This window comes from Lissotriton helveticus (assembly GCF_964261635.1).
Source record: "Lissotriton helveticus chromosome 1_1 unlocalized genomic scaffold, aLisHel1.1 SUPER_1_unloc_91, whole genome shotgun sequence".
Taxonomy (NCBI): Eukaryota; Metazoa; Chordata; class Amphibia; order Caudata; family Salamandridae; genus Lissotriton; species Lissotriton helveticus.
Window position 1 is genome coordinate 109,821 of NW_027611738.1, and position 18,932 is coordinate 128,752.

Consider the following 18,932-nt stretch of genomic DNA (forward strand, 5'->3'; position numbering starts at 1 on the left):
CATCGACAGAGTATGTTGGTATGAGTATTTTGGATGCAAAAATTGTGTCACAAACCGCCAGAGTTGCTGATCCCGCAATCACCCATCACCCGATATACGATCAATCCAGGTGCTGCCTCAATTGCCTATAAATAGAAACGAGTCCTATCCCCCACACACCCCTATAGCAATAACCATTTCAAATACCAACCCCACCAGGGATGGTGCTAATAGGTTAAACAGGCCCAGGGGCTCGAATAAGAACAGGTTGTCTAGTACCTCGTGCATTAATGTTCCTGCCGCCCCAAGTATGAATGGCTAATCAGGATGTCCTGAGTCTGCCGCCCGCTGCTTGCCCTTATGTGTTGGTACTGGCCGGAGTACCCACTTTAAGGTGGGATCAGCATGAGTGATGGGACCAGCTACGCGATAAATGTGCGGACTGACTATCAAGGCATAGAAGCTTCCATGTATCCGAAATAAAGGATGTTATTATGGCACGCAGGGTTGGGTGAGTCAGTGCATCTACAAAAAATATCAAAGGGGACAGTATTCTAATTAACTTTCGCAGACCTTCTTTGGTGAGACACCTACTAAGGGGTTGCGAATTTATAACACCTAATAGCACTAACATATGCGCACTACCCCTTGGTTATTTCTACGAACCAAGTCATGCTCCTTTCACCAACAATTCCTCTTGAATTACTACCTCTAATAGGTTCCAGGCCTTGTCTGGATTAGAGACCCAAGACTGACTATCAACCTTTGGGGGAAATACTGATCCTGCTATTAGGTTACCTCATGCCCTGCAAGTAACTGTGTGTACTATTCCCACAACCCACGTATCCCCCTATGCTAACGAAGGCCTCAGCAAGGTCAGACCTCCGTATCTTAAGCTGGAATATTGCAAGGTTGTACGCTAAACTTCACCAGCCAGATTGGGTACAACTCATTAAAGACCAAGATATCCTTTTATTTCAGGAAACATGGGTTGCACAAGAATTGCATATTGAGGGGTTTGAGTGCCATAACATGAATGAATGAATGAAAATAAATGAAAATATTTATAGAGTGCACTACTGCCGAGGCGTCTTGGCTCTAAAGGAAAATGAACAGACCACAATGCAATCAAGGGCTTATAACATCCTAGCAACAACCCCCAAGCAGGGTCGACCATTTGGGGGATTATCAATCTGGGTCAATATTACGACAGGAGGATGCATAAAAACTGTACATACACATAACAATAATGTTCAAGGCATATTATTTAATAGGGGAATTTCCTTTTGGATAATGAATTTTTATAACAATGATTTTCATTCTGTTCCAAATATGCATTTTATAAATGTGATTAAATTTATTGCATCTATTGGAAAATCCAAAGACTGTTTCAAGTCAGTAGGAATCTGTCTGGGGCGATTTTAATACTAAGCTATCTTACTCATGGTCAAGCGAATATTCACACAGCAGCAGACAAACATGCAATAGGGGTAGAGAGCTAATGGACCATTTGAACACCCTTAACTTAATTATTGTTATAGAAATTGATGCAACTACAAAAGATAATGCCCCCCCGGACCCCCAAACGACATTCAGAGGGAGGGGCTGCTCATCTGCAATTAATAATGTTTTTTAGGCTCAGATAAGATGTTTACGTATTTGTAAAGTGCATAGCTGCCCGTAGGCTTCCTAGCGCTAAGAGATACATAACTACAGTGGACTAAGTGAAGTTGCCTGAGATCGGGAGTTTTTAGGGAAAGAGCAATGTTTTGAGTCTTTTCCTGAATGCTAATTAATTGGTTATCATGCGCATGTCCCTGGGTAGTGTGTTCCACATTTTAGGAACCAAATGCTTGAAGGACCTTTCTCCCTAGCTTGCTCTTTTTATTCTGCTGTGTTGCATAAGAAGATCCTCTGATGACCTTAGGGTCCTACTCGGGTTTGCCCTACCCAGACTTAACAACCCCACTGGCATCAGTGCGGCCCGCGGCCCTCGTTCGCACCATAGACCAAACTTTGCGGCCCCCAGGAAAATGTGAGTATCCGTGATCTAGATCAACAAAAGGCGGGAGTAGTTAGACACGAGGAGTAAACAGAAGCATGCATCTCTAAAAGGCACAAACAGGAACCTATGAAAACAAGCATTGGCACAGCCAATAGGTCTTGCCTTTGGGACCTTATAAGTATTTACCCATGCAACAATTGATGTTGTTGCACCAAGGACATTGTGCTGGCTAACTAAACACTTATAAGGTTCCAAAGGTGAGACCTACTGGCTATGCCAATGCTTGTTTACCTGATGGGCATTGGCTGACCGCTACCTGGTTACTGAGGCACTAGTGAGGTTGAGACATATTTGGTGGAGTTTTAGCCAAATCAGATTCTGCCGTGCATGCCCAAGCCTAGGTAGCAATGAAGCGCAGTTGTTAGTGCTGACTGAGTGTGTTCTTTCACTGTGGGGAGAGGGGTTGGCCTAACGGATAGAGCGCTCGACCTCGGACCTGGGGATCTGGGTTCGAGTCTTGGTAACGACGCCAAACATCCTGTGATTCTGGGCAAATCACTTAATCTCCCCGTGCCTAACAAAAATGAATGTGTGTCCACATGTAACGTAACTAAAGCGCGCTGATACCTGATTTGGGTCAAGTTTGAGTTATATAAAACTCTGCAATATTTTTGGTTTTTTAAACTGTGCTACTTTTAATTGACGGGGCTGACCCCGTTCACTCTGGTGAAAGCTAAAGACGGAATTCAAGTCGATCTTCTCATCACACAGACTTTTCAGGCAAAAAAAATGTCAACGTTTGCTGAGGCCTTCAAAATAGTTACCCAACCACACCAATGAGAGTCAATGAACATTTTTGATACAAAATAATCATGTCTAATGATCGATGCAGACAACAAAAAATAAAAAAATGAATGCCGTGACAGCACGCTCGAGACCCTACTAGCGCTAGACAATCGTTCTCAGGTAATGCGGTGAGAATCTGGAACTCGCTTCCTCCTTCGCTCCGTGCCATCACCTCCATCCAGATCTTCAAATCGGACCTCAAATCTCTTCTATTCCAAAGACACTTTCAGAACTAATTCTTTCCTTCAGACCCCGCCAGGAAGTTCTTTAGTCATTGTAATTTGTCATATATATGTATATTTGTGTTTGTACATCCTGTGCTTGCTGCGTTTGAGAGTGTGTTCCTTTTGCCTGCGTTGTTTTAATTCTATGGCCTTCTATTTTTCGCCAAGAAGTTCTTTAGTCATTGTAAATTTGTCATATATACTCATATATTTTTATTTGTACATTCTGTGTTTGTTATTGTGTTCCATTTGCCTGCGCTGTTTTGACTCTATGGCTGCTACCTTTGTTTGTTCTATTCCTGTAACGTAACTGGTTCTATTGTACCGGGTAAAGTCCGTGCTTTATAAAAATGCATTCAATAAAATAAATAAGTAAATAAATACCTCACCTGGGTGGTTTGGCTGCTATGCTCCCTGCTGAGCCTGAGGCCAGGACTGAACCATGAGCACGGGGTTAAAGGAGGCCCGTTCATGGACAACTGCGCATGCGCTGGGGATAGACACTGCTTCCCACAGCGCGGGTTAAAGAGGCCTTGAATTAGCTACGCATGCGCTGAGGACAGACACCGTTTCTTGCAGCGGAGGTCGAGTTAAAGCGGGCCTAATAGATGAACAAGTGCGCATGCGCTGAGGAGAGACTTTGCCTCCCGCGGCGGAGTTCGGAATAAGGAGGGCCTATCGCATTATCAACTGCGAGCGCAGATTAAAGGAAGGCCTTGAATTAATTACGCATCCGCTGAGGAGAAATACTTCCCTGTAGCGGAGCGCGGCTTAAAGTGGGCATGATGGCTGTGCGCATGCGCAGAGGACATGCAACACATGCGCAGAGGACATACAACACATGCGCATGCGCAGAGGACAGACAGCGGTTAAGACAATTCAATGACAGTGTCCGCTCGAGTACACAATTAATGAGATTCAACAACTGGATCCCACCGCGGAGCACGAGGCGCCTCGCGCCACAGCACAGGGTGAGAGGTATTGAAGTGCAAAGCCCCTCGGTTCGGCTCATCTATTGGAGGGAGTGTCTCTCCTCTGCGCAGGCGCAGTGAGACTGAGCGTCCTCTGTCCAGGGCAGTTCACAGTCCGTGCCCCGTGCAAGACCCCAACCCTCTGTGATTGCTCTGCGATAGGAAAAAGTGTCTTCGCTACGCACATGCGCAGCTGTGACGCGAGGTCCTGCGCATGCATATCTGTGATGGATGTTTTTTGTTCTCGATGGTGGCTCGTGGAGCGGCGTGAGCGCGCGCGTCACTCGGGAGGGAAGAACACACCGGGCCCCCCTCCTCACAGGCAGCCGGACTCAGGCGGGCCCCCGGTGCCCCCTCTCTCTCCCCCAGGCCCTGCAGCCCCCACTGACCGGTGCTCAAGCAGAGGCGAGGAGACCTCAAAGCGCCCAACCATGTGTGTGGGTTTGAAAAATTTTAAAATAATATTTTTATTGGATTTTATGTTTTTTTAAAAATATTTTTTTGTTGTTTTTTATGAACAACAAAAGAGAGACAATAAAATCGCCATAGTCAAACAATTCCATAAAATCCCATTCCCCGTGGGTGTGTTTGTGGGATCCCAGGGTGATGGCTGGTGTCTGATTCCATCCCAGGGTGATGGCTGGTGTCTGATTCCATCCTAGGGTGATGGCTGGTGTCTGAGTCCATCCCAGGGTGATGGCTGGTGTCTGAGACCATCCCAGGGTGATGGCTGGTGTCTGATTCCATCCCAGGGTGATGGCTGGTGTCTGAGTCCATCCCAGGGTGATGGCTGGTGTCTTAGTCCATCCCAGGGTGATGGCTGGTGTCTGATTCCATCCCAGGTGATGGCTGGTGTCTGATTCCATCCTAGGGTGATGACTGGCGTCTGATTCCATCCCAGGGTGATGGCTGGTGTCTGATTCCATCCCAGGGTGATGGCTGGTGTCTGATTCCATCCCAGGGTGATGGCTGGTGTCTGATTCCATCCCAGGGTGATGGCTGGTGTCTGAGTCCATCCCAGGGTGATGGCTGGTGTCTTAGTCCATCCCAGGGTGATGGCTGGTGTCTGATTCCATCCTAGGGTGATGGCTGGCGTCTGATTCCATCCCAGGGTGATGGCTGGTGTCTGATTCCATCCCAGGGTGATGGCTGGTTTCTGATTCCATCCCAGGGTGATGGCTGGCATCTGATTCCATCCCAGGGTGATGGCTGGTGTCTGATTCCATCCCAGGGTGATGGCTGGTGTCTGATTCCATCCCAGGGTGATGGCTGGTGTCTGATTCCATCCCAGGGTGATGGCTGGTGTCTGAGTCCATCCCAGGGTGATGGCTGGTGTCTTAGTCCATCCCAGGGTGATGGCTGGTGTCTGATTCCATCCTAGGGTGATGGCTGGCGTCTGATTCCATCCCAGGGTGATGGCTGGTGTCTGATTCCATCCCAGGGTGATGGCTGGTGTCTGATTCCATCCCAGGGTGATGGCTGGTGTCTGATTCCTGGTGTTCGTTTAGGCCAGTGGTTCCCAAACTTTGTCAACCCACGGCTCCCTTGCCTTATTGGCCGTTGGCTGCGGCGCCCTTGCCTTATTGGCCGTTGGCTGCGGCGCCCCAATATGGTATTTTTTTTTTGGCGGTGGGTGGATGTAAACCCAGCTTCCATTTTTCTCCCTGAAAATAATTGGGATGAAGCTGACAAAGGTATTATAATGATTGATGTGGGGCTCACTCTTGGAAACCAAATTTGGGGAGATGGGCGAGGGATGAAAAAACGTATTGTCGTTGGCACCATTTGCATGACCGCTAGGTGTAAGAGTGCAGCTGCTGCGTGAGAGAGGGCTCCCCGGCGCTGTGAATCATTATTTTTCAAGGTGCGTTGTGTGTAAAAGCAGGTTGTCTGCAAATGTTTTGTTTCGCTCTGAGGGCTGCAGGACATTTTATTTCCTTCTTAAGCAGTGCTTTATTTGTGCTACTGGTTTCCGGTGCTCAGCACCGGCACGTAAATTATAGGGCCGGAACTATGCGTGACTATGTGCATTACCTCGGCGATTTAACCTCGAAGACGCGCTTCTGCTGGCGGGCTGACTCTCCTGGGCGCTCTCGCTCACACACGCACTCTCTCACACACACACGCGCACTTACACACACACACCACTAACCTGGCTCTTTTGTCGCGACTCCCCTGGTATCTCCGCCGCATCACCTGGCCTGGATTGCATAATTCAAATGGCACCCAACAGCCATGCACCGAGACCGAGTGGAAGCGTACGCCGCGTCCCCAGCGCACCCCTTGCCTGTAGCAGCCGCCTCTGCTGACCCGGAAACACTCTAGCCGGCTCCCCGCCCCCGGTACCCGGATGTGGGATTTAGCCATGGGTACGCCATTGTTCGAAGACGGGGACGCATTGTAATAGGATGAACTGAATGGGGGCAAATCAAGGTAATATCTGGGTTTTACTTGTTTCTTTTAGTTACAAGAGGATGAACTAAGGGAAGCTGTTCTGCTGGTCTTTGCTATCAAACAAGATTTGCCCAATGCCATGGCCGTAAGCAAGCTGATGGACAAGCTGGGACTGCAGACACTCCGTAGCCGAACTGTAAATAGCTATAAATTGCACATTTTAATATTCCACTATTTATTTGTTTTCGTGATAGTTTTTGATCTTTGAACTCTTTGGTATCTGTTTAGTTTGACTTCTTTGGTATCTGTTTATTTTAATTTTTTAGAGGCATAGTTCTGCTGTCTGCCCTGAGACTGTACGGTCTTCGTAACATGAGATCGTGCGGAGCTTATTATGTCTGTGAATGCTACACAATATAAATGCAGTCTTAGTGTTTTAAAATCAGGAGCAGAGTCAGTGCAGTTCGTGTAACTTGAGTGATGGCACTTTTGTTGACTGACTGATATTGAATTGAAATACAGTTTTGATGTATTTGGCTGTGCTGGTAGAGCTTCTATAGTGTTCTGCTTTCATGATACCATGTAGCTCACATAATTAATCTGAGTGGGCTGAGGAAAGTCTCTGAATGCAAAGGTGCATGTGTGTTTTTAGGTGTGTGTGTGTCTGTGTGTGCGAGTGAAAAATAAAAAATCCTTTTCATACTACTCTCCCCCCTCCACACACACTCTTTCACCTTCTCTACGTGTGCATGTAAGAGAGCCGGATTCCACTGTGGTTAATGGGGAAAATATGAGATAATCCTTGATAATCCTTACTCCTTGTAAATAACTTCTGTTTTATCTTCTTTCACGGTACATTTCATGCAGTGCCTTATGCTAACGTTCGTGCACTCTGCTAAATTAGTGTCTAAGACACAAGTCTGAATGTTATGCTGCCTTATGTAAAAGATTTTTCATGTCTCTCTTCAGTGTGAATGGGGTTTTGTGGAGTGTTAGAACTGGTGGATGGTCTAGCATTTAGTTTGAAATAGGCATGTTGGAATCATTTCTAAAAATAAAATGGTGGTTGGAACTCATTCATAACAGCATGATCTCATAATGGTAGCTCTCCATTGCATCAAGTTTTAGCTCATCTGAGTGATTAATAAATAGTGCCAACCATATATCTAGAATTCTACAACCTACAATGACCTGAAAAATGGTAGGGCTGGTTCACAAGCCTAAACTGAAAAAAGTCTTTCCTCTACAACAATCCTACTACCTTCAGCCAAAATCTTAAAATGGCAGGGAAGGCTGGTATGTTTAGGGTGTGTACAAACAAGCTGGCATGGCCCGTATTGTTCTTGCCACTTTGATGTCCTCAGCACATCTGTCTTAGTACTTCACTGTATAAACATCATTTGAAAGCGAAGACTGCATAAACTGTGCAGTTTGTCTCTATTAATCCAAGAATGCAGATTGAAAAACAAAGACAAAAACTTGAATCCTTCTTTTGTTTTTAGGTCAAGCCTGGGCTGCGCATGCGCAGCTCTTCGAGGCATACTGTCTTAGAGTATGGACTCGAAGCTCCAGCTGTATTTTTCATTGGCTTGTCATTTTTTTGTAAATGCTGCCTTCTGATTCATCAGTAGGCTTGCTAGTCCCTCGTTAGTACCGCCTTGTCTTCATTTGTAACCTCCTACGAGGACTGACCCTTTAACATCTGTTACACGGTATGTCTTATTTAGTCTGTAAGCACTAATTTCTTTAATGAGTTTTTCCTACTTCAGGCACGACATGCTTTCCTGCAACGTTCAGCGTGCCATGCGCACTTTCACTTTACAAGCTGCTCAGGACAATGGCAGTCGCTTCTTTGAAGTGAAACAGATCTTGCATTTACAAGAGTTTGAGCTATTGGCATTGTAAATGACAATGCTTTTATTTGTGCTAGTTAACAAAACCGATCAATAAAAGGCATTATCCGTTACAATGCCAATAGCTTAAACTCTTGCATATGCGAGACCTATTGCATTGCAAATGCTTGTTTCTACTCACTCCAGCAAGCTCAGCATCACCCCGGTGCCAGCTGCTGCATGTGTTCCAGTACTGGCTCCCAGTCGGATGACGGTTACTAGGAGCAGGTGGGGGATTCCATCAGACTGGTGGCTGCGCTAGACTGACTGCTGGCACCGAGAGGCCTGGCTGCATGAAAGCGCCACCGTATGGTCCCCTCGTGCAACTGAAGTGTGCCCCTTCTGCTTCGCATTGTCTGCACAGGGCCTAGTTTTACCTGTCTGAGGAGATGTGAGGTGCCTCTTATAACCCCACAGACCTCCACTCCGCTGTGTACAGTTGTGATTCCTCCCATTTCCCTGCTAAGAGGAGATTCCTTATACTGAAGCTGTGTCAAACTACACACTCTGTCTTGTCACTGCAGTCAGTGATCGAGTTTGACATCACAGTGAACTTATAGTGCAGAGGACTGGATCCTAGGTTCAGTCTTGGGGTCTAAGCTGGAAACAGTTTAGCAAAAACGATTTGGCCATTGCAATGATTTTTAAGAAATATAAAGCTATTTCAAAAGTTCACACGTCGAAAATTTTCAATGAAAATCTGGCAATGTTATCCAATGGGAGTAAAATCAAGTTACTTTTGTAATCCAGTACTGGGCTCCTAGGTCCAGCACTGGGGTCTCAACTTCAAACAGGTAAGTAATTAAGTTTCAGTATTCGGTATGATTTCTAAAGAATATTTCAAGTTTTCAAAAGTAGACACTTAAAAGAAATGAATGAAATGAAATGAAATGAAAAGGGGTTTTATAGAGCGCAAATCTACCCGAAGGCCTCGTAGCGCTAAAATTGCTTACTTCTGGGGAGACTTACTGAATTATGTGGAAAAAAGAAAAGTTTTAAGGGAAAAGCACACAATGGAGTCCTATGGCGAAAATTCAAGTTACTAGTAACCCCGGCTGGGATTACTTCTGCGGTTCAGTACTGGGCTACAAGATGCAGTACTGGCTTCTCTCCTGAGCACAGGTGAGTACATCGGAATTCGGAATGCAGTTGATTTTATGGGAATATTTTAAGTTTCCAAAACTTCACACTTAGAAAATTTCTCGAGTCAACCCAGTCTATGTTATCCAATGGCAGGTAAGTGAGTTACCGGTTTCCAGGTGAGTACTCGACTGGTGAAGTTAGGGTTCTGGGCATGGACTCGGGGGTCCACCAGGGTCAGGTAGATTCAGTTGGTTCACCCACAGCGGTACAGGGGCGGCCGGGTGCAGGGGTAGTTAGGCTACCTCAGGTTGGTGGCTTCTGGCTAGCAGGCCACGCGACTGTGGGAGCTGGGCTCCTGGTCACTTGCTCAGGGCAAATGGGGAAGTAGGATAGGGTACAGGTTGCACTGTCAGGGGCACTCGGGCAGCTGGGTGCTTTTGTTCCAAAAACTCATGTTCTTGATTGTTTATGTTTGTCAGTAGTTAATTAAACGTGCCCAGGTGTTTTATCTCTTCAGTTGACAGAAGCTGCAAAAAAGGTTTCTTTCTCGTTGCAACAAAATATGAATGGCCGACGAGCCTCTGTAGATCAAAGAATGGAAGGGCTGGGGAATTGTCATTCATCTCACTGCTAAGCAGAGCAGTGTCATACTTCACCCTCACTCAGGCCTCTGATTTTGACCAACATCTCTTAGAACACTGGGACTTTAGAGCCCACCTTTTTAGTGAGAAAAACAAAACTACAAGTCCCATAAGCAATAGTGGTGGAAGGTGTCACCCATGACCTGGGACAACATCCGATTCAGCGTATCCAGTTCCATTTTGACACTATATTGAATTTATATCCTTTGTTTTTATGGTCATGAGTCACCAGAATACTAAAAACTTCTTTTATTTTCAGAGTCAATTAAGTAATGGTCACCAGCTTGGAAGCTCTGTTCATTCTTCAGTATTTGTCATTGATCTCCACGTGTAGCTGGTTTGGGTCTGCGCCCGCATCTACCCCGATAACTCGCACAGGTAAGGAGCTTGTAGCAGCAACATGATAACCCCATACTCGTCTGTAAGAAGTGCGCTCTGAGGCAGGTATCCGATAATTTTTGTGAAACAAGCAAGCGCCAATATCTGCTATGTACATTTGTTAAAATAAAAAACAATCAAATCACAGTATACTGTTCCGGGGGTTCGTCCCAGAGACATTATCTGTAACTGAACGCAGACACCGTAGGAAGCATGTGCTTTTAAGACAAGTTGCGTTCACTCACCTGAAGGTGACATGCTTCCTCATTGGGCTATACTCCTCACCAGGCCGGCGCTACAATGCCTGGCGGGCACCACTAGAGGGCACTTTGTCTCACATCTTTTATTAAGTACGCCGGATGAGCATAGTAGGACAGAGGATGTTGCGTCATAAGATGTGAGATTGGTGAAGTCTGAATATAAGATCAACTATCGACCAGTTGCCACAATATAGTTAACCCCTTCGCTGCGGCGGCTATTCCGCTGCAGCGCTACGGGGGCGGGGGGCCGCGCAGCGCTCACACGCTGGTGACGGAAGCGCTCCGTCACCAGCCTCGGGTGAGCTGTGCTGATGACGGAGCGGTTCCGTAATGGCCCCGCACACTCAATAGAACGTGCCGCGCAGGAGAGAAATGAGCGTCAACGTTTTTCATGCCTTGTGTAGTCATGGAGCAATCTGTTGGCATTTCATCAGGACCAAATATGGGAAAATGGGTAAATGTGACCTAATCTTCTCCACAACGTGAGGAGCTCTGTAACTCAAAGCCCTGCACCGTGCATAGGTGATAAGGTGCCTATTAACTTCTTACTACCACAGGTGAGCACTGTTTAACAGAGTGCACTGGATACGGTAACCCTCCTAAAATTCAGGACATACTGACTTATCCAATAACGAGGACGGACGCCGCATCAGAGGGCAACTGGTTTGAAAAGTACATGCTTCCTAGGGTGCCTGCGTTCAGGTAGAGATAATGTCTGTGGGACTGAACCTCCAGAACAGTATACTGTGAGTTGATTTATATGAAGAATGTGTATACTGGAATGACATTTTCCTCAGCATCTCTTGTGCTATGTAAAATAAAACGCAACACACCGTGAGGCCAACAAATCTATCATACATTTAATGCAAAAATAGCAAAAGGCCAAGCAAACTAACAAGTGACAATTGTCTTTGCAATGGACGAGAGAATCCACCCTAAAGCAAGTTGGAGAATATAATGCTAATGCTACACAATGTATTTTTATACACTTTTCTCCTAATACAAGTCAATGAAACATGAACACGTGATAGAAACAGTTACTAAAACAACACTAATGAGTAGGAGGCAGGATCTTCTCTCCAGGGGAATGTGAGGAGTCCGTGAGGTGCAGATAAAAGATACACAGACAAGCTGCAGAATTCACTGTTTCTGGAATTAACACTTCTGTTTGTCAATATTCAATTTACTACAAGATACAGGAAAGTGTGCAGATGCACATCACTAAATAAAATGGTCCTGAGCCCTAATAGAATCATGTAACTTTGCAGGCATATTAAGGCGAACAGTCACATCAAATTAATATAAGAATATTGTAATTTGGTAATGTAATTATCAATTCACGTTGTGGCATTGATGTGTATGATGTGTAAACAATTATCGGTATTAAAGAAACCAGTATATCCAGTTATGCTTTCTCAATTCCTTCTTCCTAGAGGCCTCCACTGCTGCTATCCAGCTGTATTCAGCAGTGCCTCCTGTGACCTGGAATCCTGCACTTAATCAATACCAAAGGTTGTCAATGCTTCTAGCCAACTCCGGTCACTGGTGCCACTCGCACCCCACCCCCCTTGGGCCTGTTATTCTTTTAGCCAGCTCCAGTCAGTAGTGGCCCCTTGGACCTGTATGTAAGCCTACTAGCCAGCTCCTATTAGTACTGGCCCCCTGGGACCTGTTATCATTCTAGCCAACTTGAGTCATTAGTAGCACCTTGGGACTAGTGATCATACTAACCAGCTTCAGTCAGTATTGGCTCCCTGAGACCTAGTATCCTGCTAAGTAACTCCAGTCAGTATTGACCCCTGTACCTTAAATCCTGCTAATATTCAAAACCAGAGGTTAACTCTACTGCCAACCAGTTCCAGTCAATATTGACATGCATTGTTAGCCTGCTTGTCATGAATACCAGAGGCCAGCATTGTTGCTAACCAGCTTCAGTCAGTATTGGCTCCCTGAGACCTATTATCCTGCTAAGTAACTCCAGTTAGTAGTGACCCCTGTACCTTAATTCCTGCTAATATTCAAAACCAGAGGTTAACTTTACTGCCAACCAGTTCTAGTCAATATTGACATGTATTGTTACCCTGCTTGTAATGAATAACAGAGGCCAGCGTTGTTGCTAGCCAGCTCCAGTCACCATTGGCCCGTCACATATTATCCTCAATAGGATCAATGCCCAAGGCCTGTGCAGCTGCTAACCTGCCCTAGTCAGCAGTGACTTCCCGGACCTGTTATTCTGCATATAATCAGCATGTCTTCAGACCTAAATACACTCACCCCACATCCTTACTGTATAATAGCAATTATTTACTTACATCATACAGTAGGTAACGCACTATATCACACGATCCCAAAAACAAAGAAAATAAAAAAATGCCTAAGCCTTCAGTACTCCACCTTGTCAAAAATGACCAAATCACACCAAGCACTATAGCCTGCCACATCACATGGCACACTCAGCCACAACATGACGATACCACAGCATGGATTTGGGGCCATTAATCCTCTGTTCTAGGCATGTATGCTGTAGATGCACATGCTTTGCATACTCCTGCCATCTTGTGTTGGGTCCGGATGTTTGCAAGTTGTTTATCTTTGAAGAAGTCTTTCCAGTCACGAGGTAAGGTGACCACCTTTCGGTGATAGTGCACATGGGCATTGACTCCATTGTTAGATTGTTTTTTACCCCAAACGGGTTCGGGTGCATATTGCTGCACTCCGAAACCGCTCTTCGGGTTCCCCTCAGTGCGCAGTCCACTCTACCCTCAACTGTATTGTTTCAGTACGCGTTTCCCTGTTCTCCTCGTTTCAAATAGTTTGGAAAACTCTCAATTTTTGATAGAAAACCTTGTGGGCAACCGTCGGGCCTTGCTGCGTAGGGCCAGCCATCTGCAAATGGAACAGACTCCATTCCATTTCTGTCCTGAGTTGTGAGAAGTTGGCCTGATAGGTGATGTTTCCAATTCTGGAACCACCGGTTATCAGACCAAACAATCCCTTATGGTATCTGGTTGTAAGTCAACCTTATTAGACAAGCTATCCTAGGGGTAGCATGGACTAAGCAGCCTAAAGGCTTAACTTAAGAGGTCGTGTTAAGCGAGCTGTTTTACCACATACAATCCTGTAATATCAAATGAAAGGACACCACACAAGTATATATTATAAAAATATATGTATTTATTACTAAAAACAATCCCCAGTATTCTTTATGAATAAAGGGGCACAAGCGTTAAATCAAAAGCACAGTTTAAACATACAAAGTTGCACAATTATGGATGAGGGCGGGTGGCCACTCAAACCATATACTAAACAAGTGGTATAAGAGATGCCACTCGAACAGTGGTTAGGCCTAGGGCCTAGGGAATCGCTGGGAGCAGTCGGGACAAGCAATGCTGAAGTCGGGAGAGGCCCACGGGATTCGGGAGCAGTGCGGAAAGCGCACGCATGCACCAATGTTAACCAATGGTGCGTAAAAGTTGTAAAGTTAGAGTTTAAGGACACTTCCGCTGAACCTAGAGGAACAAAACTTAAGACACAGACCCTAGAGATGTGTACCAGTGTGGAAACACCGGCGGAGCAAAGTTACCTCACCCACAGGAAGCGGGTGCACAGGGTCGAAGTTGAGTCGGGTTTCGTCACGCAGGCTCTTGGTGCTTGAAGCTGAAAGGGCTGCAGACGGGGTGAAAGAGAAGTGTCCGGTGGAGTCCAAGGGTGGACTCAAGTCGAAGAGTACCTGAAAGCAGAGGGGACAGAGTCTGGGTCACTCAGCAGTGACCAGGGTGGAACCAGGACGGAACCAGGCAATGTCGGGCGCAATCAGGTGGTCGTCGAGGAGCTTCTCTCCGCTGTCACGTGGGCTCTGGGGCATCTGCGACGTCCAGGAGCGGGTCACGATCTGTCCCACGAGGGCTCTCACCGTCGGTGCAGTCGGCTTCAAGTTTGGAGCAAACAACACTTGGCAAGAGCAATCCACGCGGAACCGGGAGATTGCTTCTCACTCGAACCAGGAGGGTCAGAGTGGGGGCTCCTTTTTAGGGGAGCTGGTGCAAGTCTGGGGCAACCAGAATCGCAAGTCGTTTTCAAAGTTTCGTCGGCACAGGGGCCACTAGCCGGCTGGCAAGTGACCGGGCCAACGCGTTGTGCCAAATGGAGCAGAAGGGCCCCACGCAGCACTCGTCGAGTGTGGAGGGCTGAACTTCGGTGCAAGAGTGGCTCAGGGTTGGGGCTTCTCAAACCCCGGTGTACAGCTTCGAGGGTCACTCGTGGGCTGCACGGTCAGCGTCTCGTGGTCAATTCAAGATGGCGTGCTCCACGCTTCCGGTCGCCTCCACGGGTCTCAGCTCTGCAGGGACTGTGGATCGGGCTGTTGGAAGGCAGGCAAGCTTGATCTCATCGATCTCTGTCGCTCGAGTTCCGGCGGGAACTGCGACAAAGCAGACGTCGATGGCTGGATGGTGCCTGTTTGCACAGGGTGGTCACTCCTTGACCACAAGGGAGATTCTTCGGGCTTCCACGTTGAGTAGGATGTCGAAGGGTCCAGAGTTTCGTTTCTTATGTTTCGTCAGGAAATCTGAAGTGCATTGGCACTGCTCCCAGTCTTATACTAATTTTGGGGGCTGGATTACCTGCTAGGTCCCCTCCTATGGGTGGGACCCAGGAAGTGGGTGGATACACCCCCTTCCTTTGATCCAGGCCGCCCTGGCACGAGGGCTGGAGTGCCCCAGAACCGGTTTGGCCGGATTATGCAAGGGGCAGCCTTGTGCGCCCCAAGCAGTGTCTGGTTTCTTTCAAAGGTCCCTGCTACAATCCACTATCTCCTGTCTGGAGGGTGGTAACACCCCCCTGCGACAGGAAACCCTTTGTCCAGGCCCCATTTGGCTGAGTTTCGGTCAGCTTCAGGGGGTCAGACTCTTGTCTGTGGCAGAGGCATCCATTTTGTGGATCTAAGGTCCTTTTAGAAATTAACCGCATTTAAGTAAAGTAACATGTCTTACCCCTCTAGAGGGGTGGAATGCTATCCCCGTCGCCAGAACTGGCGAGGGGATAGTATTCCAAATCGTATGACACCTTACACAACATGTTTTGATAAAGCCAAACCAGAGTTGCTATATAACCGTGAGGATTATAAGGCACTTAAGAGTATATGGTATGGCATTATCCTGAAACAGCTTAGGGAGTTGTCCCCGACAGCTGCAGACAGGCTCAGCTCATGCTAGAGCTCCATCTCACATTAAACCACGCACTCTGCCTCCAGGATTGATGAGGCCTTCCATAGGAGTGGCTCACAGGTTAATATGTGTCCAGATATAGGTTTAGATATAAGTATACTATATCTAAGTAAGGGGTGATTACACCACCTTACCCCAGCTGAGTGATCAGCCAGTTGTGTCAATTTAAGAACCAGCCAGGGGTGGCAAAAGATATGCTGCAGCCCCTGGTAGGCCTTGGTGGCCCCTATGCCCTGGGCACCTATAGTGCGTTATACAGGGGCTGACAAGGAGTCCATTTCCAATTGTGGTATGTACCTAGGGTACATGGAATCCATTTTACAGAGAGAGCAGATGGCCTGGGGCCCTGATTAGCAGGGAACCAGGTCAACTAAGTCAAAAACCAGCTAAACACAAGGCAAAAAATCTGGGGTAACCATAGTCAGGTAGCCACCTTCCTACATGAGTGCCACACCAAGTACCCTCCACCGACGTACATCAAGTTTGTAACTTGTTCCTCTCTCCGGAGCACAAGAAGGAAGACTGCGACCCTTGTAAGTCGTTTCGGTCCAAGAGGACTCTACCCGATCATCAGGCTCGATGACAAGAGAGGCAGCATCAAAGCGTTCAGCATGAGAAGAAGCTCATCTCGATGCCAGAGCACAATCGCTGGGGCATGCTGGGGCAGTCATGTGATTGCAATTCTACGTCATGCCAGTACCATAGGCGACAGACCAAATGTATAGGTTATCTTGCGCCCTTCTGACATCTAAACAGCCCTAATAAACAGCATTTGGGTGTCAGCTCAATACTAAGTTGTGTGGCATGCACCATTTCTTCGACAGCTTGTTGCTAGAAGGAGTGTATTGCATCGCAGGACCATGGTTAATGTACGAAATCAGCCCCCACAATGTTGCAGCGCAAGCATATATCTGGCCAAGACCCGACCATTCGATGAAGGTCTTGTGCCGTTTAGTAGGTTCTTCGCAGAAAATTATAATGTATCAGTCGAAAATGGGCATTACTAGAAACCATGCATATTAGTTCACAGGCCTGCTGCCAGTCTTGATCTGCCAGTCTTGATCTCGGGCCCGTGTTTAGTGCCTACTGTATCTGATCGCATTGTTCTGTAAAGATGCATAATTAGGTGTCTACACGCACCATAGGTTAGCAGTATCTCAAGGGTTGGAGTATGCGGCGGAGCTGTCGGACAGCATGGCCAGTTGTGCTTAGTTGTGTCTGCCAAGCACGCATGTTGTAAAAATTGCCCCTGGCTTAGACCAAACTCTTTGCGGGCATGTTTAAAGGGGATAAGTCTCATCTGGGTACAATTCACCTTATTGCTCGCATCCCCAAGCAGTACAGTTGACTGCCAGGAGACACCGACGGACAGAGCGGTGCTCCCCATACCTGCGCTGTAGCCAGGTGAGGTGAAGCCTCTCAACCAACATATTTGGTATACGGTTGAGTATATACCTGAAGGTCAGGTGATATTGTTCTTAATTTCTCAAATCTAACCAGCAGTGTTTTTACTTTTCGGTCCTGAAGAATGCATTCTGAAACTATGTTCAAGATAATGCAGAAACATGTTGACCACTATTGAGTGCGGTGATTATTTAAAACCCGTCCTCACACTTGCTTTTTAAATTTTAGGGATTGGGAGACACTAATAAATGTTGTTTGTCCACCTGATCACCTAATTTTATATCTTCTCTCACTTAACACTTATCACTTTAACACTGCCTCTCCAGTAGCCACGTCTATTTTTCTGTACCACATACAACACCCCTTACCTCACACATATCGGTTACGGTAACAACTGACCGGCCGTTCTGTCTCCTGAGTGAGGAGAATCCAAATGATGAGAAAGAGGGCGGTACAGTGTGGCTTCTGATGGAAACTATTTCTCCAGATGCTCTTGAGCCTTAACGTGGCCTGCATTTTATTTACACGGACGATGTCCTCACTGGTGCCTTTTGTGTAGCATTGGTATTTTGATCTACTCTGCTTTGACTCTCTTTTGTGTGACCCCCAGGTGTATTCTGTTGTGATAATACTTTATTTAGGGGCATGCACCTGGCTGGTCGGTAAACTTGCCCTTAGACCCTACTCTCATTGTTTGTTGTGTGCAGATTAACTTATTGACAGGTTGGGAGCAGCCAAGTATCTGAGTATGTTTGATCTCACATCAGAGTACTGGCATATAGGTCTGACGACTCCAGGAGCTAAATAAATATCTGCATTTTCAACCCCAGATGGGTATTATCAGTTCACTGTAATGCCCTTTGGTTTGAAAAATGCATCTGCCACTTTTCAAAGGTTGGTGAACTAAGCCCTTCCTGGATTGGAATCCTTGAGTGCAGCATATCTACACAATATTGCTGTTTTTAGCTCTACCTGGCAGGATCACCTGATCCACCTTAGGAAAGTACTCGAGGCTCTGAGAAGTGCAGGCGTCGTTATCAAGGCATGCAAGTGCAAGATAGGGCAGGGAAAGGTTGCATACTTGGGTCACCTTGTGAGTAGAGGCCAGGTTCAACCCTTACAACCCAAGTTCTCTTCCAGGGGATCCTCATCAATAGTCATAAGCACTGAATATTCCCGCCCACATGCGGGGACCCCGGAAATAATATAAAAATATATATGTAAATCACATATAACTAGCTCGACATATATGTATGCTCATATATAATTTTTTCTCACACCAATGCAGCCCCAAAACTGAGGCTAAACAATGTAATTACTCATACATGTACTAAATTATCAAGCAAATAAAAAACATATTAGGTCAAATGGCCCTTGAACTCTGTGTTTTAAGAAGCAAAATACTCATAAATCATGAAAATTGCTAATAAATAGACATTGTTAGCCCATAGGCTGCATTGTTAAAGCAAAAGCATAGAAAATGAAACCATTTTCAACAAATAAAACTGGCACCGTGCCGTTAAGGCAGCTATGACCCCTGGCTTCCCATCGTGCCTCAGGGGTGACAGTTAGGACAGTCAGGACCCTGGTTTAACAGCTCCTCCCTTTTTTGACTTTCTGTCAAAAAATA

At 46.4% G+C, this 18,932-nt stretch overlaps 1 protein-coding gene across 1 annotated transcript in view; it reads left to right on the forward strand.

Moving 5' to 3' along the window:
• Positions 1-6,498: 6,498 nt before the first annotated feature.
• The window catches only part of LOC144806629 (uncharacterized), a 29,277-nt gene continuing 16,843 nt past the window's right edge, over positions 6,499-18,932 (forward strand). Inside the window, exons 1-2 of the mRNA XM_078672949.1 lie at positions 6,499-6,615; positions 10,295-10,413. The gene's annotated coding sequence lies outside the window, so the exon portion shown is untranslated. The remainder of the gene's footprint in view (positions 6,616-10,294; positions 10,414-18,932) is intronic.